General features: G+C 41.9%; 1 protein-coding gene across 8 annotated transcripts in view; it reads right to left on the bottom strand.

The window, feature by feature from the left end:
- Positions 1–24,899, bottom strand: part of LOC115173782 (thyroid hormone receptor beta) — a 133,433-nt gene extending 108,534 nt beyond the window's left edge. For 4 of the 8 annotated variants that reach the window (XM_029732172.1, XM_029732171.1, XM_029732168.1 and 1 more), the window contains exon 1: positions 24,474–24,899. The gene's annotated coding sequence lies outside the window, so the exon portion shown is untranslated. Of the gene's footprint in view, positions 1–578; positions 777–23,476; positions 23,603–24,473 lie in introns of those variants that run through there. The other 4 variants (XM_029732175.1, XM_029732174.1, XM_029732170.1 and 1 more) reach the window with 3 other exon arrangements.
- Between the last annotated feature and the right edge of the window lie 791 nt (positions 24,900–25,690).

Here is a 25,690-nt window from a genome sequence, read left to right on the forward strand (position 1 = left end):
AAATGAAAATACAAATGGTATAGAGAGAAATCCTATAATAAATACAACCTATAACTTTTTAACTGGGAATATTGAAGACTCATGTTAAAAGGAACCACCAGCCTTCATATGTTCTCATTTTCTGAGCAAGGAACTTAAACGTTAGCTTTTTTTACATGGCACATATTGCACTTTTACCTTCTTCTCCAACACTGTGTTTTTGCATGATTTAAACCAAATTGAACATGTTTCATTATTTATTTGAGACTAAATTGATTTTATTTATGTATTATATTAAGTAAAAATAAAAGTGTTCAAATCAGTATTGTTGTAATTATCATTATTACACATATACACACACATATATATTTTTTTTAAATCTGCCGATTAAATCGGTATCGGCTTTTTTTGGTCCTCCAATAATCGGTATCGGCGTTGAAAAATCATAATCGGTCTACCACTAGTCTGGACACACACACACAAAGCGCATTAACGTATGCACATACACGCGCATGCAAACACACACTTCAGCTAAGAAAGTAGACACAGACCAGTCATATCCACACACTCAGATGGCTCACTATGGGAAAAGGACTTACCTGTTAGTAGAGGGAGAGGAGAGGAAAGGGGGGTCCATTCACATAAAAAGAGAAAAATAATATTAGTAACAATGCAACTACAAGGCCAATCTGCTATCTACTACTGTACATGTTACATAGCTGTTTTAATAAGTAGCTAACAGTATGGCGCTAATTCAGAATGGGGCAAAGCCAACGGGACAGAGTTCTGTCATAACTTGCAAAGTCAAGCTCAATTATTTATTTCTAAGGACTTTGAACTCTGATAGAATTGCTGGGTACACAATGACAAAGATTGAGTCCCAAAGGGCAAACTATTGCCTACCGCACATACTGCATTACTTTGGCCAGGGACCAAGTGGCAACATATTGCCTACAGTACATACTGCACTACTTTGACCAGGGACCAAGTGGCAACATATTGCCCACAGTACAGTACATACTGCATTACAGTACATATGTACTGTAGGCAATAGGTTGCCATTTGGTCCCTGGGCAAAGTAATGCCGTATGTACTGTAGGCAGTACAATCCGTCAGCAACTACAAAATGTTGATAGGACATTGGATGCCAAACCAATCCGTCAGCCACTACAAAATGTTGATAGGACATTGGATGCCAAACCAATCCGTCAGCCACTACAAAATGTTGATAGGACATTGGATGCCAAACCAATCCGTCAGCCACTGCAAAATGTTGATAGGACATTGGATGCCAAACCAATCCGTCAGCCACTACAAAATGTTGATAGGACATTGGATGCCAAACCAATCCGTCAGCCACTACAAAATGTTGATAGGACATTGGATGCCAAACCAATCCGTCAGCCACTACAAAATGTTGATAGGACATTGGATGCCAAACCAATCCGTCAGCCACTACAAAATGTTGATAGGACATTGGATGCCAAACCAATCCGTCAGCCACTACAAAATGTTGATAGGACATTGGATGCCAAACCAATCCGTCAGCCACTACAACATTTTGACAGGACATTGGAGGGCTCTACAGACTATCACATGCATATAATGAAGGCCAATATGTTTTTTTCAATCCTCTGCTTGAAGGGAAGGTCCGGATTTAAGGAATGGGGACGATTTAAGAAATGGTACCTCAATCCCTACATTGTGCACCTAGGGCCCTGGTCAAAAGGGAATATAGGGAATATGGTGCGATTTGAGACGCAGCCGGGAATCCAGAGTTCACATTAGGATAACAGATAGCAGACTGGAGGACATCAACATTTACCCTCCAGTGATTCAGACCCTCAGCCTCAACAACATGTTTTCTTCTCCTCCGTCACTTATTTTCTTCCTTCATATCAGGGCACATCATTTGATTGGTTAAATGCCCCCTTCAAAACTAATTACCTTGATGTGGCCTAATCTTTCTGTCTTTCATTCTACCTGTCTGACAACTTCTATGAGGACATAGACAAACAGAGCCTTTCTCTTTGTATGGGAGACCCAAGTAATCAGTCAGGTATACAGGGGTTTGCGTAGCCTGGTTCCAGATCTCTTTGTGCTGTCTTGTCAACTAGTGATGTGCAGATCGCTTAGAACAAGTCTTTTTACTGACTCGAGAGTCATTGTTCATTCGAGCCGAGTGACTCATTCATTTTAGTCGTTTATTTGACCTGCTGGCCGCAATACATACAGCCGGATTAATACACGCTCCTCCGGCTAAGGAGGCTGCAGAGATGTGCTCCGACCACCGTCTATCACGTGCACGCAGGAAAATAGCTCAACTAAAAACATATAGCCTACAGCCAGCATCTGCTTAACAAGCTCGAACTCTAGAACAAATCGTTTTGTGAGGGCTGCTGCAGTTCGCAAACGCTATTGTGCTAATCTCCCTCGCTGCAGTCAAGCAAATGCCTTCCACCAAGAGTTGTTCACAATGTAGCCCAGCTGTTACCACAAATAGACCTTGTTTCAAAGGTGTGTATGACTAGCAATCCCAAATGTACATTGTTTGAAGCACACTTGAAGCACAATTCTCAGTCACAAATGACACCTCCAATAAGCCCCCTACGGTGAACGAGAGGCTTGTAGAAATGTAATTCTTTAGAGTTTTTAGTTCATCGTTCGCCGGTAGGGGGTCCTGCGTGCTCTGAATCAAATGAACGAAATGAGTCAAAAGATTTGTTATTTTGACTGAATAAGTTGAACAGATCAGAGTCAGTAAAAACAGTCAAACTTCTCATTACTATTGCCAACTGCAATATTTATCGTCACATGACCAGGCTAGGGTCTTCTGTCCCTGAGCTTCCTGGACCTGGATCTATGTGTACTGTATAGCCAGAGATATAACTTATGGGCCCTGGGGCTCTGGTCAAAAGTTTTGTGCTATATACAGTGCCTTCGGAAAGTTTTCAGACACCTTGACTTTTGGCACATTTTGTAACGTTACTCCCTTATTCCAAAATGGATTAAATAAATAAAACTCCTCATCAATCTACACACAATACCCTTAATGACAAAGCGAAAACAGGTTTTTAGAAATTTTCGAAAATATGTAAGTATTCAGACCCTTCGCTATAAGACTCGAAATTGAGCTCAGGTGCATCCTGTTTCCATTGATCATCCTTGAGATGTTTCTACAACTTGACTGGAGTCCACCTGTGGTAAATTCAATTGATTGGACATGATTTGGAAAGGTACACACCTGTCTATATAAAGGTCCCACAGTTGACAGTGCATGTCAGAGCAAAAACCAAGCCATGAGGTCGAAGGAATTGTCTGTAGAGCTCAGAGACAGGATTGTGTTGAGGCACAGATCTGGGGAAGGGTACCAAAAAATGTCTGAAGCATTGAAGGTCCTCCATCATTCTTAAATGGAAGAACCTTACAGAAGGACAACCATCTCTGCAGCACTCCACCAAATCAGGCCTTTATGGTAGAGTGGCCAGACGGAAGCCACTCCTCAGTAAAAGGCACATGACAGCCCGCTTGGAGTTTGCCAAAAGGCACCTAAAGACTTTCAGACCATGAGAAACAAGATTCTCTCTTCTGATGAAACCAAGATGGACCTCTTTGGCCTGAATGCCAAGTGTCATGTCTGGAGGAAATCTGACACCATCCCTACGGTGAAACATGGTGGTGGTGGCATCATGTGGGGATATTGTTCAGCAGCAGGGCCTGGGAGACAAGTCAGGATCGGGGGAAAGATGAACGGAACAAAGTACAGAGAGATCCTTGATGAAAACCTGTGCTCAGGACCTCAGACTGGGGCGAAGGTTCACCTTCCAACAGGACAACGACCCTAAGCACACAGCCAAGAAAACGCAGGAGTGGCTTCGGGACAAGTCTCTGAATGTCCTTGAGTGGCCCAGCCAGAGCCCAGACTTGAACCCGATCGACCATCTCTGGAGAGATTTGAAAATAGCTGTAAAGCGACACTCCCCATTCAACCTGACAGAGCTTGAGAGGATCTGCAGTGCAGAATGGGAGAAACTCCCCAAATACAGGTGTGCCAAGCTTGTAGCGTCATACCTAAGAAGAGTCAAGGCTGTAATCTCATCCAAAGGTACTTCAACGAAGTACTGAGTAAAGAGACTGAATACTTATGTTAATGTGACATTTCAGTTGTTTTTGCTTTGTCATTATGGGGTATGGTGTGTAGATTGATGAGAGAAAAAAAACAATTGAATAAATTATAGAATAAGGCTGTAACGTAACAAAATGTGGAAAAAGTTAAGTGTCTAGATACTTTCTGAATGCACTGTATGCCCAGTAACCATCAATAGTAAAGGTAATAGGAACACTGATAGTCAATAGGAACACTGATACCAAGACATAATGGAATAACAGGCTTGACCATCTTTCTGCCAGCGTACAGGCTTGACCATCTTTCTGCCAGCGTACAGGCTTGACCATCTTTCTGCCAGCGTACAGGCTTGACCATCTTTCTGCCAGCGTACAGGCTTGACCATCTTTCTGCCAGCGTACAGGCTTGACCATCTTTCTGCCAGCGTACAGGCTTGACTATCTTTCTGCCAGCGTACAGGCTTGACCATCTTTCTGCCAGCGTACAGGCTTGACCATCTTTCTGCCAGCGTACAGGCTTGACCATCTTTCTGCCAGCGTACAGGCTTGACCATCTTTCTGCCAGCGTACAGGCTTGACCATCTTTCTGCCAGCGTACAGGCTTGACCATCTTTCTGCCAGCGTACAGGCTTGACCATCTTTCTGCCAGCGTACAGGCTTGACCATCTTTCTGCCAGCGTACAGGCTTGACCATCTTTCTGCCAGCGTACAGGCTTGACTATCTTTCTGCCAGCGTACAGGCTTGACTATCTTTCTGCCAGCGTACAGGCTTGACCATCTTTCTGCCAGCGTACAGGCTTGACCATCTTTCTGCCAGCGTACAGGCTTGACCATCTTTCTGCCAGCGTACAGGCTTCGTAGTTTTTCAATGAACACTGCATGCTAACACTTTGCCAACTGCTCTGAAAGGCCCAACTGAGGTCAATTAGTTCATTCCAAGACAAATTAATCTCTTCCAAATCTATCTCCGCTTGACTGTTTTCTGTCATTTGTCATCAGCTGAGAAATGTTAACTATGAAATGTGAAATATGTAAATAAGGAGAATCAATCCCACATGATTTATCCTAGATTATGACATCCTTGTACCAGAGGCTTCATGAAACCTAGATTTTTTTGAGGGCACACTGATGGCCAAATGTCATATATTTGAGGGAATTATGCATAAAGGAAACAACATCTTCAAGCAGCTTATATTTCCAGTGGATAAATCTTGAATTGGCATGCATGATGCCCAAGCCTGATACCATTTTAAGTCCCAAATGGCACCCTTTTCTCTACATAGTGCACTTAAGGAATAGGCTTCCATTTGGGATGCAAACCAAGTGTATCAGTTCTAGACTAGTGGCCCGTTCATATGAAGCATCATAAGTGTCTGTATTCTAAATGTTGGCCTGGCTGTGACATCCTGTGAAATCATTGTGGTGAAGAAGTGGCTAGGTACTTTGGCATAACGGCTTCTGACTGTGGGGGGGGGTTGAGCAGCGGCCAATTACAAGCAGCTCTCTCACGATTAAGTGCTTTTTTTGCTTCTCTTTCTCTCTATCCATTTATCTCCCTCTCTCTCCCCCTCTCTTTCTTTGATGCTCACTCTTACTCAATCACACTATCAGTATCCACAATGTGTTGGTTGTTGCCACTCCGATGAAGTGTTTATGTCCTGAGCAGATAGAAAGGAGGGAGGGAGAGCCAGAGAGCGATAGAAACAACAGAACGGCACCCTTTTCCTCTCCACCAGGAAGCTGGCCCAGTGTACAGGACGGGAGTTTGTGTGTGGAAGTAGTATCCCTGCTGATTATAATGGAAGCAATCAGTGAATGTCAAACAACCAGCTAGCGCTGAACACACACAATCACTCACTCTCTCTCTCTCTCTCTCTCTTTCTGTCAGTCTCTCTCTCTCTCAACACAGGACTCTAAAACATCTCCATGTACGTCTAAGACTACCCATGCAGTACATACACACATAGATGGGGATTTTTTAATTACGTTACTTAGATTGACGCCCAGATTTTTCACCTAGTCAGCTTTGGGATTCAAACTAGCGACATTCCTTTTCCTGGTCCAATGCTCTTAACCACTAGACTACCTTACCACCTCCCTTAAAACATACAGTAGCAAAGTTTGGACACACCTGCTCATTCAAGGGTTTTTCTTTGTTTTTACTATTTTCTACATTGTAGAATAATAGTGAAGATATCAAAACTATGAAAACACATATGGAATCATGTAGTAACCAAAAAAAAGTGTTAAACAAATCAAAATATATTTTATATTTGAGATTCTTCAAAGTAGCCACCCTTTGCCTAGATGACAGCTTGACACCTTACACCTTAACAGGTGTGCCTTGTTAAAAGTTAATTTGTGGAATTTATTTCCTTCTGATTAATGCGTTTGTGCAAATCAGTTGTGTTGTAACAAGTTACGGTTAGTATCCATCATTACTTTAAGACATGAAGGTTAGTCAATACGGAACATTTCAAGAACTTTGAAAGTTTCTTCAAGTGCAGTCGCAAAAACCATCAAGCGCTATGATGAAACTGGTTCTGATGAGGACCGCCACAGGAAAGGAAGACCCAGAGTTACCTCTGCTGCAGAGGACAGGTTCATTAGAGTCATCAGCCTCCGAAATTGCAGCCCAAATAAATGCTTCACAGAGTAAAAGACACATCTCAACATCAACTGTTCAGAGGAGACTGCGTGAATCAGGCCTTCATGGTCGAATTGCTGCAAAGAAACCACTACTAAAGGACACCAATAAGAAGAAGAGACTTGGGCCAAGAAACACGAGCAATGGACATTTGGTCTGATGAGTCCAATTTTTTTATTTTTGGTTCCAACCGCTGTGTCTTTGTGAGACGCAGAGTAGGTGAACGGATGATCTCACCATGTGTGGTTCTAACCGTGAAGCATGGAGGAGGAGGTGTGATAGTGTCACCAGCAAAGCACCGCCACACCGTCAGTGATTTATTTAGAATTCAAGGCACACTTAACCAGCATGGCTACCACAGCAAAACGCCATCCCATCTGGTTTGCGCTTAGTGGGACTATCATTGGTTTTTCAACAGGACAATGACCCAAAACACACCTCCAGGCCATGTAAGGGCTATTTGACCAAGAAGGAGAGTGATGGAGTGCTGCATCAGATGAACTAACCTCCACAATCACCCAGCCTCAACCCAATTGAGATGTTTTGGGATGAGTTGGACCGCAGAGTGAAGCAAAAACAGCCAACAAGTGCTCGCATTTGTGGGAACCACTTCAAGACTGTTGGAAAAGCATTCCTCATGAAACTGGTTTAGAGAATGCCAAGAGTGTGCAAAGCTGTCATCAAGGCAAGATAAAAAATACATTTTGATTTGTTTAACACTTTTTTGGTTACTACATGATTCCATATGTGTTATTTCATAGTTTTGTTGTCTTCACTAATTTTCTACAATGTAGAAAATAGTAAAAATAAAGAAAACCCCTTGAATGAGCAGGTGTGTCCTAACTTTTGACTGGTACTGGATATCACACTCCCAGTTTTACAACAAGCTGTGGTTGATGTTTTGGCTATAGATTTCTCACTTTCTCTAATGGGGAGGAAAGGGAAGCCAAAGTTGTGAGTGGGAGGATTCAGACAGTGGGCGGGGTTGACATTTGGTTCTCACTCCAGAACTCCTCTTGAAATATATGTCCCTCAGGACATTTTAATGCATTCATCTCAGAGTACAGTATGTCCCTCAGGACATTTTAATGCATTCATCTCAGAGTACAGTATGTGTCCCTCAGGACATTTTAATGCATTCATCTCAGAGTACAGTATGTGCAACGTGCATAGCAGACCTGGGTTCAATCCTCATTTGAGATCTTTCAAATACACTGAGAGTTTGTGTTTTTGGGGTTGCAAGATGGGCAGTGCTTACTATTTTTGGACTATTCTACTGGGGAAAGGGAAAGGAGGGATACCTAGTCATTTGAATGCATTCAACTGAAATGTGTCATGTGAAATGTGTCATGTTTCGCATTTAACCCAACCCCTCAATCAGAGAGGTGTAGGGGACTCCCTTAATAAACATCATCGAAGCCCTGGAAGGAGTTGTTGTTGGGGTTAACTGCCTTGCTCAAGGGCAAAACAGCAAATTGTTCCACCTTGCCGGGGATTCAAACCAGTGACCTTTCGGTTACTGGCCCTACGCTCTTAACCACCAGGCTACCTGCCACCCTTAAATTGTACTACTTGTGTTACTTTGTACCAGGAAAACTCCAAGTACTTTAAATTAGTTAAAATAGTATTCAGACCGAGGTCTGCAATTTGCAGAATAGGTAGCCAAGCATTGCAGAAAGAGAGCTCTTCCAGACAGAATTGACCACTGTTGTTGCAAGGAGCTTCACAGTCTCTACACTCATTGGTTGCAAAACAGTTGCTTCTGACAGCTGCGAGTAGAACCCGGTCAGCCAAGCAGTTTACTGCACCCTGCAGTTCATCCAGCCAATGAGCAGATGGAATTTAGCTCAGAGTTCCATTTTGTACTGTAGTATGGAGTCCATTGCTGTATCCCAAATGGCACCCTATTCCCTATGGACAAAAGTAGTACACTATATATGGAATAGCATGCCATTTGGGATGCAGCCAAGTGTTTTTGGACACCCACAGAAACTGCTGAACAGCAAAAACTCTAGAGCTGTATAATAGCAAACGGCTGCACAGTAAATCAAGAATAGTTGAAATCACCCCCAAAAAAAGGGTTAAATTGACTTTACTGGGAGTTATCTTAACCCTCAAGAGAGTGATACACTCCCTGTAGTTCAATGTTGTATTGGTAAGCAACTCCAGTGTATATTTGGCCTTGTGTTTTAGGTTAATGTCCTGCTGAAAGGTGAATTTGTATCCCAGTGTCCGTTGGAAAGGAGAATTAACCTGGATATGCCCCAAACATAATGCTTTGCATTCAGGACATAAAGGTTATTTATTTGCCAAATTTGTTGCAGTTTTACTTCAGTGCCTTATTGCAAAAAGGAATTTTTTATTATATACAGGCTTCCTTCTTTTCAGTCTGTAATTTAGGTTAGTATTGTGGAGTAACTACATCCTCAGTTTTCTCCTATCATAGCCATTCAACTCTGTAACTGTTTTAAAGTCACCATTGGCCTCATGGTGAAATTCCCGAGCGGTTTCCTTCCTCTCCAGCTACTTAGTTAGGAAGGACACCTGTATCTTTGAAGTGACTGGGTGTATTGATACACCATCCAAAGTGTAATTAATAACTTTACCATGTTCAAAGGGATATTCAATGTCTGCTTATTTTTATTTGACCCATCTACCAAAAGGTGCCCTTCTTGACAAGGCATTGGAAAACCTCCCTGGTCTTTGTGGTTGAATCTGTGTTGGAAATTCACTGCTTGACTGAAGGACATTCCAGATAATTATATGTGAGGGGTACAGAGATGAGGTAGTCATTAAAAAAATATTTTAAACACTATTATTGCACACAAAGTGTGTCCATGCAACTTACAGTTGAAGTCGGAGGTTTACATACACCTTACACGGAACCCAAACCGGCTGTGCGCGTGCACCATCATGCATAAATGTATTTTGTCCCCCTACACCAAACGTGATCATGACACGCAGGTTAAAATGTCAAAACAAACTCTGAACCAATGACATTAATTTGGGGACAGGTCGGAAAGCATTAAACATTTACGGCAATTTAGCTAGTTAGCTTGCACTTGCTAGCTAATTTGTCCTATTTAGCTAGCTTGCTGTGGCTTCCCTGTGGTTCAGTTGGTAGAGCATGGTGTTTGCAACGCCAGCATGGTGTTTGCAACGCCAGGGTTGTGGGTTCGATTCCCACGGGGAGTCAGTACGAAAAAAAAAAGAAATGTATGCATTCACTACTGTAAGTCGCTCTGGATAAGAGCGTCTGCTAAATGACTAAAATGTAAATGTAAAATGTTGCTAGCTAATTTGTCCTGGGATATAAAAATTGAGTTGTTATTTTACCTGAAATGCACAAGGTCCTCTACTCCGACAATTAATCCACATATAAAACGGCCAACCAAATCGTTTCCAGTCATCTCTCCTGCTTCCAGGCTTTTTAATCTTTGAACTTATATGGTCATTGGCATCTAAACTTTCATAGTATTACTACACCGACCGGCAACACAGTTCGTCTTTCAATCACCCACGTGGGTATAACCAATGAGGAGATGGCACGTGGGTACCTGCTTCTATAAACCAACGAGATGGGAGAGGCAGGACTTGCACCGCGATCTGCGTCAGATCTTGGCCACCGATTTGCCGATTTTTTTTTTTACACCTTTATTTAACTAGGCAAGTCAGATTAAGAACACATTCTTATTTTCAATGACTGCCTAGGAACAGGGGTTAACTGCCTTGTTCGGGAGGATTCGTTTTTGCAACCTTCCGGTTACTAGTCCAACGCTCTTACCACCAGCCTTACATTGCACTCCACGAGGAGCCTGCATGGCAGGCTGATTATCTGTTACGCGAGGGCAGCAAGAAGCCAAGGTAAGTTGCTAGCTAGCATTAAACTTATCTTATAAAAAACAATCAATGTTAACATAATCACCAGTTAAACTAGTAATATCAACCATGTGTAGTTATCTAACGTGTCCTGCATTGCATATAATCGATGCGGTGCCTGTTAATTTCTCAGCGAATCACAGCCTACTTCGACAAACGGGTGATGACTTAACCTCTCTAGGGTATGTGGGACGAAATCGTCCCACCTACTCAACAGCCAGTGGAATCCCGTGGCGCGATATTCAAATACCTTACATATGCTATTACTTCAATTTTTCTTAGCATAGCACCTCGTTTATTGCAAAGTGTGATTTCCCAGTAACGTTATTTTTAAATCTGGCAATGCGGTTGCATTTACGAGATGTTAATCTATAATTCTTTGAATGACAATATTACATTTTAACAATGTTTTTTCCAATAGTAATTTTGTAAATTGTAGCGCTGATTCACCGGAAGCATTTGAGGGAAAATATTTTCTGAACGTCACGCGCCAATGTAAAATGCTGTTTTTATATATAAATATGAACTTTATCGAACAAAAAATGCATGTATTGTGTAACATGATGTCCTAGGAGTGTCATCTGATGAAGATTGTCAAAGGTTAGTGCTGCATTTAGCTGTGTTTTGGGTATTTGTGATGCATGCTAGTTGCTTTGAAAATGGCAGTGTGATTATTTTTGGCAGGGTACTCTCCTAACATAATCTAATGTTTTGCATTTGCTGTAAAGCCTTTTTGAAATTGGACAACGTGGTTCGATTCAGGAGAGGTGTATCTATAAAATGGTGTAAAATAGTCATATGTTTGAGAAATTGAATTTATAGCATTTATGAGGTATTTGTATTTCGCGAGACAAAATTCCACTGGCTGTTGACTAGGGTGGGACGCAAGCGTTCCAGGTTCCCAGACAGGTTAATGACCAAAGGCTCATATTTCTGTGTGTTAGGTTATAATTAAAGTCTATGATTTGATATTTGATAGAGCAGTCTGACTGAGCGATGGTAGGCACCAGCAGGCTCGTAAGCATTCATTCAAACAGCACCTTCGTGCGTTTTGCCAGCAGCTCTTCGGAATTCTTCAAGCATTGCGCTGTTTATGACTTCAAGCCTATCAACCCCCGAGATTAGGCTGGTGTAACCCATGTGAAATGGCTAGCTAGTTAGCGGGTGCACGCTAATAGCGTTTCAAACGTCACTCACTCTGAGACTTGGGAGTGGCTGTTCCACTTGCTCTACATGGGTAACGCTGCTTCAAGGGTGGCTGTTGTCAATGTGTTCCTGGCTCAAAACCAGGTTGGAGCGAGGAGAGGGACGGAAGCTATACTGTTACACTGGCAATACTAAAGTGCCTATAAGAACATCCAATAGTCAAAGGTATATGAAATACAAATCGTATAGAGAGAAATAGTCCTATAATTCCTATAACAAACAACCTAAAACTTCTTACCTGGGAATATTGAAGACTCATGTTAAAAGGAACCACCAGCTTTCATATGTTCATGATCTGAGCAAGGAACTTAAATGTTAGCTTTTTAACATGGCACATATTGCACTTTTACTTTCTTCTCCAACACTTTGTTTTTGCATGATTTAAACCAAATTGAACATGTTTCATTATTTATTTGAGGCTAAATTGATTTTATTGATGTATTATATTAAGTTAAAATAAGTGTTCATTCAGTATTGTTGTAATTCTCATTGTTGTAATTACCACAACTTTGGAAGTACGCTTGGGGTCATTGTCCATTTGGAAGACCCATTTGCGACCAAGCTTGAACTTCCTAACTGATGTCTTGAGATGTTGCTTCCATATATCCATATAATTTTCCTCCTCATGATGCCATCTATTTTGTGAAGTGCACCAGTCCCTCCTGCAGCAAAGCACCCCCACAACATGATGCTGCCACCCCCATGCTTCACGGTTGGGATGGTGTTCTTCGGCTTGCAAGCCTCCCCCTTTTCCTCCAAACATAACAATGGTCATTATGGCCAAACAGTTCTATTTTTGTTTCATCAGACCAGAGGACATTTCTCCAAAAAGTACGATCTTCGTCCCCATGTGCAGTTGCAAACCGTAATCTGGCTTTTTTATGGCGGTTTTGGAGCAGTGGCTTCTTCCTTGCTGAGCGGCCTTTCAGGTTATGTCAATATAGGGCTTGTTTTACTGTGGATATAGATACTTTTGTACCTGTTTCCTCCAGCATCTTCACAAGGTCCTTTGCTGCTGTTCTGGGATTGATTTGCACTTTTCACACCGAAGTTCGTTCATCTCTAGAAGACAGAACGCGTCTCCTTCCTGAGCAGTATGACGGCTGCGTGGTCCCATGGTGTTTATACTTGCGTACTATTGTTTGTACAGATGAATGTGGTACCTTCAGGCGTTTGGAAATTGCTCCCAAGGATGAACCAGACTTGTGGAGGTCTACATTTTTTTCTGTCTTGGCTGATTTCTTTTGATTTTCCCATGATGTCAAGCAAAGATACACTGAGTTTGAAGGTAGGCCTTGAAATACATCCACAGGTACACCTCCAATTGACTCAAATGATGTCAATTAGCCTATCAGAAGCTTCTAAAGCCATGACATCATTTTCTGGAATTTTCCAAGCTGTTTAAAGGCACAGTCAACTTATGTATTTAAACTTCTGACCCACTGGAATTGTGATACAGTGAATTATAAGTGAAATAATCTGTCTGTAAACAATTGTTGGAAAAATTACAAGGGGTGTGAATACTTTCTGAAGCGCGAAACAGGTCTTACCAGTTCATTTAACAAGGCCTCGCCTCAATACAGATGTAGGATCTTAATTTGAGCCAGTTGGCTACAGCATAATTTTTGTTGTTGTTGCAGCAACAGGAAATGTGAATCATTATGTGGATTATAATTAATTAACATTTTTGTAGGGGCCGATAAATTTTCCCTTAGGAAAAATGTAAGTCAGAAATTTGAAAGTGGAAATTACAAACATCAGAAGGTTTTTTAAACTTCACACTACAAGTTTTACATTTCCTGCAACAGGGTCATCAAATTAAGTTCCTATCTCTCCCACCCCACATCACATCAGTTGGTACGTTGTAAAGAAAACAAACCAGAAATACATTAATGTGTGTTTATGTTAAAACATGTACCAGATTTGCAGAAAGAAGATGGAAAAAATTATTGATTTGTGTCTATGTTTGGGCAAATCTCTCTCTTTAGCTTTTTTCTGTGATCGTGATAAATCGTAAGAATCATTAAGATGTTCCTGAACACATGCTGGGCTGATTATCTGAGCTTGTGCTAAAGCATTGCAGATGCTCGGGTTGTGTCCCAAATTGCACCATGTTCTTGTGTCCCAAATAGCACCCTATTCTCTACTTAGTGCACTACTTTTGACGTAGCCCTATGGGCCCATTTGGGAATAGGGTGCCATTTGGGACGTAGCCTTGGTGCTGATGTTGGTAGTCAAGAGGCCAGAGACACTTTGCTGCCAAGCTGCCCAATTTGTCCTGGATCGAGAAGAAACGGCTTGTATACCCCCGCCCCCACCCACCCCCTACATCACAGGAACACAAGACAATTTCATATCATTTCACAAGTCGTCATGCTCATACAGTCCTCTCCTCAAACAACTGTGTTCTGCTCTGTGTGTGTGTTCTGTTCTATACAGCCCCAGGCATGGGTTTGCTGCGTCATCAGTCACCGGTTGGCAGCTCGGTCCGTGCAGAAACTGACAGCCATTAAACTACGCCGTTCAGTCAAAACAGAAAAACAATAATTCTTTAAAACATCTTGTCTCTGCCAAAGCGTGGCTTGCCTTCCCTGCTGTATGCTATCCAAACCCTCCCAGGGCCTGTAGCCACATGGGTTCAAATATTATTCTAAATCATTTTAAATACTTTATCTAGGCTTGATTGAGCTTGCCTGGTGCAATGGATCCGATAGAATAGAGTGCAGACCTGCCACTACAGCCAGACTAGCGCAAACATTGAAAGCATATCAAATATTTCAAATAGTATTTGAACCCAGGTCTGTGGCACATCAGGAGACATCTCCCAGGGAGGAGACGGATCAGGTACAACTCCTTCTAGAGCATTCTGGGGGCTCAACCTTCCTAACATACTAGCCTGATGCTACCTGTAGCGGCCTGCCTGCCTGCCTGTCTGTTTGCCATCTGCACAATGTCTATTTTCTGCAACATTCATAAACACCCCTATAGGAACATTTAGGAAAAAACAACCAGCCTCTGTGGAGATGTGCTGAATCAGCAGGAGTAAACAACCTGTATCTACCTGACCTGTCCAATTCCCTTCTTTCACGTCACAGGAACATATACAAAGGATTTGCAGCCAGGAGTGGTTTGTATTCAGTGGCTACGTCCCAAATGACTCCCTATTCCCTATATAGTGCACTACTTTTAAACAGGACCCATAGCCCAACAAGTATCTCTGCTCTCCTTGCAGGATCATCATATGTTAGGTTAACACAGATTTAACGACCTGCACACAGCGTTTGACTTTTAAAGGCAATTTCCTGTTTGAGGCGTCACTACAGCCCCGGGTTCAATCTCAGGCTGCGTCATAACCGGGAGACCCATGAGATGGTGCACAATTGTCCCAGGGGAGGGTTTGGCCGGCTGGGATTTCCTTGTTCCATCGCACTCTAGCGACTCCTTGTGAGGGGCCGAGCGCCTGCAAGCTGACTTCGGTCGCTAGCTGGACGGTGTTTCCTCCGACACATTGGTGCACTGTGTCAAGAAGCAGTGCGACTTGGCAAGATTGTGTTTCGGAGGATGCATGGCTCTCAACCCTCGCCTCTCCTGAGTTCGTAGGGGAGTTGCAGCGATGGACGAAATTGGGGAGAGAAAAAAAGGGATTAAAAAGTCAAACGCAGAGCACAGGTAACTTGTTTGTTTGTTTGAATCCAGCCTCTATGTTAAATTTCGCTAAAGTGCAATACCATTCCAAGTTGGCATTTGCGTGCTGGCCTGAACACAGTCAAAACAGTTAGAACACGGCATAGCTTGCAGCCAGCCACCGGTCAGTGATGGAAGGAGAGAGAGAGAGATGTAGAAGGTGGTTTGTTCGTTTTAGCTCTCATTGGTCCTATTATTCGAGTCACAAGCAAGTCTCAAGGTCCAAGTCTCAAGTCGATTCCCAAGTAGAACGGGTTGAGTCTTGAGTCAAGTCCATGTCGTGCATTCTCACAGCAAGTCGAGTCAAATGTTTTTTCAAGTCAGGTAAAAAAATCTAATCTAGGTAATGACTTGTTGAACTACAAATATTTGTCTATTTATTGAGGCTACCAGACAGCCCTTTTTATTATTTTGTCTACCACACATTTTGATTATGTAATAATTCATTTGAACATTAAATTCCAAATGCAAGCACAAGTAAATTATCAATTTCAAGCAATTTTTACATACCAAAAGACCAGTAGGCATATGCTAGTAATTGCTGCTTAATGCACTATTGCTGGTGAGCTAACAAAGTAAACGGTTCATATTCTTGATCACCAAACAATTTTTGGAGTTACAAATTCATTTATGGCAATCCTCTCTCCCAGTGGTGTATAGTATTTAAGTAAAAATACTTTACAGTACTACTTAAGCATTTTTATGGAGTATCTGTACTTTACTTCACTATTTATATTTTTGCCAACTTTTAATTTTACTTCACTACATTCCCAAAGAAAATAATGTACGTTTTACGCCATACATTTTCCCTGACACGCAAAAGTACTTGTTACATTTTGACAGGAAAATTGTCCAATTCACATACTTATCAAGAGAACATCCCGGGTCAACCCTACTGCCTCTGATCTAGCAGACTATTTAAACACAAAAGCTTAGTTTGGAAATTATGTCTGAGTGTTGGAGTGTAGCCCTGGCTATCCATCAATAAAAAACAATAAAATGGTGCCGTCTGGCTTGCTTAATATAAGGATTTTTTTATGATTTAGACTTTTACTTTTGATACTTAAGTATATACGTTTCTTTTCCATCAAGTCGAGTGAGTCTCAAGTCACCAAATTAGTGACTGGAGTCCACACCTCTGGAAAACTCTGCCCATACACCAAGGGTGCTGAGCTAGCGAGCTAAAATGAACACACCCTGCCAGTCAAACAGCTAAGGATCACCTCTCTGTCTACTTCGATCCCTCTCTTTATCTGCCTCAAAGCCACAGACGAGGACCAAAACAAAGAGAGTGAGTCAGATATGGTACTGTAACGGATACGTCACAAATGGTATCCTATTCCCAATATAGTGCACTATTTCTGACCAGAGCCCTACAGGTCTTTTATAAGTTTACATTTTTTGACCAGGGTTTTTCGTGTGGGTTTGCACTTTTCGGACTATTCCATAGGTTCTATAGCACCAGGCTAGATGGGTAAGTATCTGAACCCAGGTCTGAGCTGACCTATAGGGAAGACATTGAGCCCTTACAACAACTCTGAGGTGGCACGGAGCAGGGTGTATTTGGGAATGCTGTGTTTCCCGAGGCATGATATCCATCCACTGATTATTGACATGGAGAAAGCAAAATTCAGGCCCCAGGCCTCGGGACTCAGAGTGGAACATTTGAGTCTTGTCTGACATGTAATAACCCATGAAATGTTTGTGTGTGTAGGGTGAGACTACAAGTCAGAGAAAGAAACTGGTGACTAAGACTTTCATGAAGAGTGACTGGCCTAACATGGAATAGATCAGAATGGACAGACAGACACAGACACAGAGACAGAGACAGACACAGAGAAGACAGACACAGAGACAGAGAAGACAGACACAGAGACAGAGAAGACAGACACAGAGACAGAGAAGACAGACACAGAAGACAGAGACAGACACAGAAGACAGAGACAGACACAGAAGACAGAGACAGAGACAGAGACAGAGACAGAGACAGAGACAGACAGACAATCTTTACCAATCATTGGTTGAGGACATACTGTACGGAGATACTATATATTGCACTACATAGGTAATAGGCTGCCATTTGGGACACACAGTATGCTTTAATTGGATGGGAATACGAGGGTGGTAATAGTTTAGTTATTCAACTGTGCAGGAAATGTATGTTTAAACTTGGCTGTGCCATTAAAATGAATCATAGCTTTTAAAATATGTGCTTTTTAAAAACCTCTGGAAGATATAAGAAAACGGGTATTTTGTCTGGTAAACCTTCTCCTTTTCGCCGTACCACGTGTGACTTAAGGTACCACAGTGTCCCATAGGACTGGTCAAAAGTAGTGCACTATATAGGGAATAGGGTGTCATTTGGGACTCAGGTTGAGCTATTTAGCACAGTGAAAGATCAACACTAACAACCTTCCTATACACAGTGCAGTATCTACATGCTGACAGTGTCTACTCAACCTTTCAAATCAAACAATCACCACCACAAATACTCAATCAAATCAAGCAATTTCTGCAACATTAATGCATTAAAATCTACACAATCAATTATCACAACCATGATTCAGTAGTAATATTGTTTTATATATATATTTTTTTGTACTTCCCCCCCCCCCCCCCCCCAATTTCGTGATATCCACTTGATAGTTACAGTCTTGTCTCATCGCTGCAACTCCCATACAGACACAGGAGAGGCAAAGGTCGAGAGCCATGCATCCTCCGAAACACGACCCTGCCAAGCCGCATTGCTTCTTGACACACTGCTCGCTTAACCCGGAAGCCAGCCGCACCAATGTGTTGGAGGAAACACTGTACAGCTGGCGACCTAAGTCAGCATGCACTGCGCCCGGCCTGCCACAAGGAGTCGCTAGAGTCCGATGGGACAAGGACATTCTGGCCAGCCAAACCCTCCCGTAACCCAGACCACGCTGGGCCAATTGCGCACCATCTCATGGGTCTCCCGGTCACGGCCGGCTGCAACACAGCCTGGGATCAAACCCGGGTCTGAGGTGACGCCTCAAGCACTGCGATGCAGTGCCTTAGACCGCTGCGCCACTCGGTAGTCTCGAATATTGTTCTTTTAAGCTCTTGCATTGAACAGTTAGAAATTACTGGACTCATGAGGGAATAAGCAGAACATCCAGAATCTTCCTAATAGGGTTTCTGGAAAGCTTGAGAATTTGGACAAAGTTACCAGAATTTTGTAGTCAAAGCGGGAATAACAACCAACCATGTAGCACCCAATTTGTTCCATCTCGGTTTTCTCTTCAATAAAACAGGATTAGGCTAAGCGGTGTGTTACACTCAAATTGCTCCTGACACAATGCATGCAGGGTTCGAAAGGGCAGACATTTAAAAAAAACACCTCTTGGTAGCAAACCATGGAAGTCTCCGTAGAAATCCAATAACGGTTACAAAGTCACATTAAGTCAAAGGAAAAGAGTGTGGCAAAGTCTGCATCTCAAATGGGGCCTTACTCCCTATATAGTTAACTACTTTGAGTCCTGGTCAATAGTAGTGCACTATATAGGGAATAGGGTGCCATTTGAGATGCAGCCTGTGTTGTTGTGTGACCTGACCACAAGGCCTAAGAGGATGTGAACAGAGATCATTGAGCCAGGTTCTGTCCTTAGGTCAGCCGTAGAAGCAGAGGAACATTGATAAACACTCAATTAGTGGTGACAGTAGTCCTCTTCCTACTTTCTATGGAAGTCCATGTCTGCCTCCCAAAAGGCACCTGCGTGTGCCAGTGGGCCATTGCCAGAGGAGAGAGAGAGACACATTTGTGCAACAGGTAAAATAATGATATACAACAGACTAACTGGAGAGCCAATTCAAAACGTGTAGTTTGGCTGGTTCTCTCGCTAGTTAACTATTTAGCTATTAGCATGTATTAATGTCATTGTCATGTCCTAACTTTCCACCAGCACTCATGTATAACCACAAATGGCCGACACGCAGTTGATATGAGTGCACTGTTGATGAAATTAACCAATATTGCACCAACGTTCCGGTTGTAAAACTCTCAAGCGCTCAAAATTGGCTAGGCTTCATCTCTATTCAACACTGCCCGTGTAATTCTGTTACAAAAATATTCCTAGAAAAGCCTAATTGACAATTAACTCCTACTGTATGCTGTCAACATCTCCCCTGAACACTGAATATTTTAGCCTTACAAATAAATAAACATCTTAGTTATCTACCTCGCACACCTTATTCAATGAACCAGGGATCAAATGGCTGAGGGAATTATTTTATAAAGACATAAAAAAGTATTTGGTTGTAATTGTAATGTTGCAGTGTGGCCAACCATCCTCCAGCAGATTCCAGGAGAGCTGCTGGGTGTGCAGGCTTTTTCTCCAGCCCTGCTGGAACACACCACGTTGTAAAAAATCTGAACACCCAGTAGCTCTCCAGATGGAGGGTTGACGAACCACAGTGCTGTATTTTACTTTGTGGGAGGTTAAGTGCCTTGCTCAAGGCCACAACGGCAGGAGATAGTGTATAATACATGGGATCAGAGACCAGCAGCTTTCCATTTTCAACACCAGTGATAATAAGGAATGTTATTTTAAGAAGTGGTTCCTTGTATCATACATCACAATTTTCAGTCACCTTTTTGGCCCATGATGTAACAGACATTTTTTGTGTGTGTGTGTGTGGGGTTGGGGGGGGGGCAAGTGACTTGAACTTTCAGAGTTAAAAAAGTGGCATAAAAAAATGTTTATGTCAAGCCCTGCGTTCAGATTCAATGTCTAGTTTGTGTTCAAGTTTAGGCTCAAGCTTAGGTCAAAACCTGTACTACTAGAGAAGTACAAAAGACATTCCCTACCAAGATGAATAAAGGGTCTGAAACACAAGACCAACTACTCCAGGAGACCCATCATCACATAATGAGAATCTAACTCTGGAATTTACCCGCCATCTGAACCATATAGACATTATGAATGAAACAACTGTATCAGAGCCGATTCAGGAAGCATTTTCAAAGGAATTTGAAATTTAAGAGGCACAGAATTTCTGTTAATTGGATCTTCCTTCTCCATAATCTTAGAGGGAGAGCAAGATGCACATCTTAAGACTAGAGGTAACAGTACCAGCTAGGTCAAACTTTAGTTGAATGGGGTATAGGCTGCATAAGGCCTTCATAACGCCAGTCATCATTCACAAGAGCATAGGGGTTAGGGAGAGTCAAGGGCAAAAAGGTCCAAATTATAGATATCAGAAGACCCAAGAGATGTTAAGAAGGTTACTCTACCTAATGATCATGAGGAAAAAACCCTGCACACTCCTCGTAATAGTATTTTTAGAACGTTAATTGGTGTGTCAACACTAAAGAATCTGTAAAAAAAAAAAAAAAACGTACATCTCATTTAGCAAAAAGCACTAAAACACAGGACCGGACCATGACGCACAAGACCATGATACAAGGTAACAGACAATGTGCTTTGTTTCAAGAAATGTTGACTTTGCTATTATTCTCCATTTTTGTTTGATTCCACCCTTGCACACAATGAGGAAACCACTGGCTCATTCATTCCACAAACATGGAAAATAAATCGCTAACTGTTAAAGAACATGACATATCAAAGCTCAGTCGGCTTTAAAACCAGCATCTGAAGAGATTAACTGGGTCTCCTGGGGGCATTTGGGAACCGTTGGGAAAACTGTGGTAAATATTGGCTACATAGCAGTGCACTACATGTTCACAACAAAATGCTAATGGAGAGATTGTGATATTATCCCCACAAAGCATGTTTGATGGGTTGCTTTGTTGCTTAAACGGTTTAAGAGCATGCTATAAATGCAAAGTTATCTGGTGTCATTCGGACTATATTCTTGACCTGATACGTACCCTGCATGGCATGATGCTGGGTTTGTTTGCTCCATGTGTGCCAGGAAAGACCCCGGTCAAAACTAGTAGTTCACAATAGGGAATATGATGCCATTTGACATTTCGGCTACAGTAGCCTACACTGATACATACAGTACCAGTCAAAAGTTAGGACACACCTACTCATTCAAGGGTTTTTCTTTATTTTCACAATTTTCTACATTGTAGAATAATAGTGAAGACATCAAAACTATGAAATAACACATATGGAAACGAATCAAAATATATTTTAGATTCTTCAAAGTAACCATCCTTTGCCTTGATGACAGCTTTGCACTCTTGGAATTCTCTCAACCAGCTTCATAAGTTAGTCGCCTGGAATGCATTTAAATTAACAGGTGTGCCTTGCTGAAAGTTAATTTGTGGAATTTCTTTTCTTCTTAATGCGTTTGAGCCAATTAGTTGTGTTGTGACAATGTAGGGGTGGTATACAGAAAATAGCCCTATTTGGTAAAAGACCATGTCCATGTTATGGCAAGAACAGCTCAAATACGCAAAGAGAAATGACAGTCCATTATTACTTTAAGACATTAAGGTCAGTCAATCCGGAAAATGTCAATAACTTTGAAAGTTTCTTCGAGTGCAGTCGCAAAAACCATCAAGCGCTATGATGAAACTGGCTCTCATGAGGACCGCCACAGGAAAGGAAGACCCAGAGTTACCTCTGCTGCAGAGGATAAGTTCATTAGAGTTACCAGCCTCAGAAATTGCAGCCCAAATAAATACTTCACAGAGTTCAAGACAGATCTCAACATCAACTGTTCAGAGGATACTCTGTGAATCAGGCCTTCATTGAATTGCTGCAAATAAACCACTACTAAAGGACACCAATAAGAAGATGAGACTTGCTTGGGCCAAGAAACACGAGCAATGGACATTAAGAGATTTTTGGTTCCAATCGCTGTCTTTGTGACATGGAGAGTAGGTGAACAGATGATCTCTGTATGTGTGGTTCCCACCGTGAAGCACGGAGGAGAAGGTGTGATGGTGCTTTGCAGGTGACACTATCTGTGATTTATTTAGAATTAAAATGCACTTAGTGGGACTATCGTTTGTTTTTCAACGGGACAATGACCCAACACACCTCCAGGCTGTGTAAGGGCTATTTGACCAAGAAGGAGAGTGATGGAGTGCTGGATCAGATGACCTGGCCTCCATAATCACCTGACCTCAACCCAATTGAGATGGTTTGGGATGAGTTGGACCGCAGAGTGAAGGAAAAGCAGCCAACAAGTGCTCAGCATATGTGGGAACTCCTTCAAGACTGTTTGAAAAGCATTCCTCATGATGCTGGTTGAGAGAATGCCAAGAGTGTGCAAAGCTGTCATCAAGGCAAAGGTTGGCTACTTTGAAGAATCTCAAATATAAAATACATTTTGATTTGTTTGACACTTTATTGGTTACTACATCATTCCATATGTGTTATTTCATAGTTTTTATGTCTTCACTATTATCCTACAATGTAGAAAATAGTAAAAATAAAGAACAACCCTTGAATGAGTAGGTTTGTCCAAACTATTGACTGGTGCTGTATATTTGGTTAATCGACAGGTAATTATGTAACTAACAATAGAGCTCTGGCCAAAAGTAGTGCAACATATACGGAATAGGGTGCCATAAATAGAGAATACTCTGTTCAGAAGTCGTGCACTAAATAGAGGACACTGGTCTAAGTAGTGCACTAAATAGGGCATAGGGTGCCATTTGGAACAAATCATTGTTAATAGGATTCCTTGAATAATAATGCTTAAATATGATCAGAAGTTATCCTGCAAGCTCACTGATAGTACTGGCCAACTGAGGACAATCGAAAGGCTGCTATAACGCCGTGTCAAACTAACAAACTCGAAGTTTCAATAGCCTGAATACAGAACCGTGGCAGATCAGAAACGATTGGACATTAAATGTACGTAATCCAGTGGCTATCAGGCATCCACTGCAGGCGTGCTTTGAATAGGGCTACATTAGGCTATAGCCCGGTTAATTCACACTGGGTCGAACTCGTGTCACAAAGTATCCTAACGCATTTATTATCGATGTAGGTGTTGTAAGTCTACTCATACCGTCAGGTCAGCTGCTGATTTCTTCACCAGATCGCAAATTGACTTCAATTTTCACAACGCAACGTTTCAAAAACTGTCGTTTGACCTGAAATACCCCCAGCCAGAACGCGGAGAATTCAGATACATTGCATGTCTCGAAATTATATCTACGGCAACGCTGGAGGGACAATTTAATTCAGAGGCACTATGATAAGTGGTTGCGGTACATGTTTATCAGATCGACTTGTCATTACACTGTAACCATTCGATCGAAATGTTACATTGTAACTACCCACAGTGTTAATAGAGGTGTATTCATAATTCGCTTTCCACAATGAAATAAAACGCATTACAGCACTTTATAGCCTATTTAGGCTTATAGAATTATAGTCCAAAATAATCTTAAAGTTACATTGGCTACTTCAAAATATGACTGATGTGCTTTCAATAGCTAGAGCACCTGCACAGCGCACGATCAATTTATTTTGCCGATTTAGACAATAGCCTGCGTGACAAAATTGTATTCAAATTTGGGCAGACTATCCAGATGTTCCGGGCAACGCTTGCGAATTAAACAAAACCCTAGTCTGTGTGTCTGAAGACAGACGAGGAACAAACAGTACTTCATATATAAAATACTCGTTGACTGACTAATGACATGCAGCAGTTGTAGCCCAATTCTGATACAAAATGTAGCCTAGACAGCGGATGTTCGAAAAGCACACATTCATCTTCCGATTCTGCCCCAAAATTATTTCACATCCGGCCACATTATCAAACCTTTATATCGGACCGCCATTAGCCTGAACAACAAACACCAACTCAAGAGAGCAAAAAAACAATTTGACTAAGTCAACAATAGTCAGGCAAAGTGAGTTTCTGATTGAGAGACGAATGAACAGTCTAGCGACTTATTGAATGTCTGTCTACAAACGGACGTCGTTTTTTCGACAGCATTTTTCCCCCTGCACCGGAATATCCATGTTTCAAAGAGGAACATAAAAATGGGGCAACATACCTCATACGCAGGTCGGCAAACAGAAATGTTATTTTCCAACACTCCACTGGTGCATTACTCTCCAACTGAGTTCGCGCGGGTGTAGTCGGTTATCTTCTACCTGTGAGCGGGGTCAAACGGATGCAACGCGTGCCCTGGAATGACCTGATGAAGCGAGTATGCGAGAAAGTCTGGGTTGACAAACTTCAACATGGACCCGGGAAAACGTACTGTAGCTACTGACAACTGCAGTGCTCGGATTAATCGCTATGGGGAATCAGAGAGTTTGTTTGAATCCCTGTCAACCAGGAACCAAACCAAGCCTCGCCCCTACTAGCCTACATCTCTGTGTCTGCTGCAAAAATTTACATAAAAACGTTTTCTTCTGAGGATGTAGTGTAGTCTAAATTGAAAATATGCACATTCATACAGTTATTACTTTAACAATTTTGACTTCACTTACTCCCAAAATAATATTATTGTGTCTGTGTCTGACTATGTGTGTGTGTGTGTGTGTGTGTGTGTTTTATTTCATAGCATCAGTATGCTCCTGTCCTCAACTACGTACATGGCTCCACCACTGAATAAACAGTAGTAGGTTTAATGTCATTGATCCAATTTCTCTCTCTTGGACCTTGTCCTGGTTGGAAGAATTAGTTAACCTTTGTGTGTCTGTGTGCGTATGCATGTGTGTGTGTTTGAATCTCATAGCATCAATGTGCTCCTCTCCTCAAATTGTAGGCTGCTATGTACATGGCTAGACCACTGAATAAACAGTAGTAGGTTTACTTGTAGTCATTGATCCAATTTCTCTCTCTTGGACCTTGTCCTGGTTGGAAGACTCCCCCCAACTGTGAGGGGAATTAGAGGCAGAATCTATCATGGGCTACGTCCCAAATGGCAACCTATTTTGACCAGAACGGTTCTGGTCAAAAGTAGTGCAATACATTGGGAATATGATGTCATTTGGGATGGGCCATGGTGCTATAAAGAAACAATTGCAGAAAATCATGGCTGCTGTACCAACATAAACAACTTGCACTCAGCTGCCATCGCCAAGTTAAATCCATTTTCCCTTTTTGGCTTCTTATAACGTGTTGCAACAGCACTAAACATCCCCTACAGTGAGGGAAAAAAGTATTTGATCCCCTGCTGATTTTGTACGTTTGCCCACTGACAAAGAAATGATCAGTCTATAATTTTAATGGTAGGTTTATTTGAACAGTGAGAGACAGAAT

The sequence above is a fragment of the Salmo trutta genome, chromosome 34 (assembly GCF_901001165.1).
Source record: "Salmo trutta chromosome 34, fSalTru1.1, whole genome shotgun sequence".
NCBI classification, from domain to species: domain Eukaryota; kingdom Metazoa; phylum Chordata; class Actinopteri; order Salmoniformes; family Salmonidae; genus Salmo; species Salmo trutta.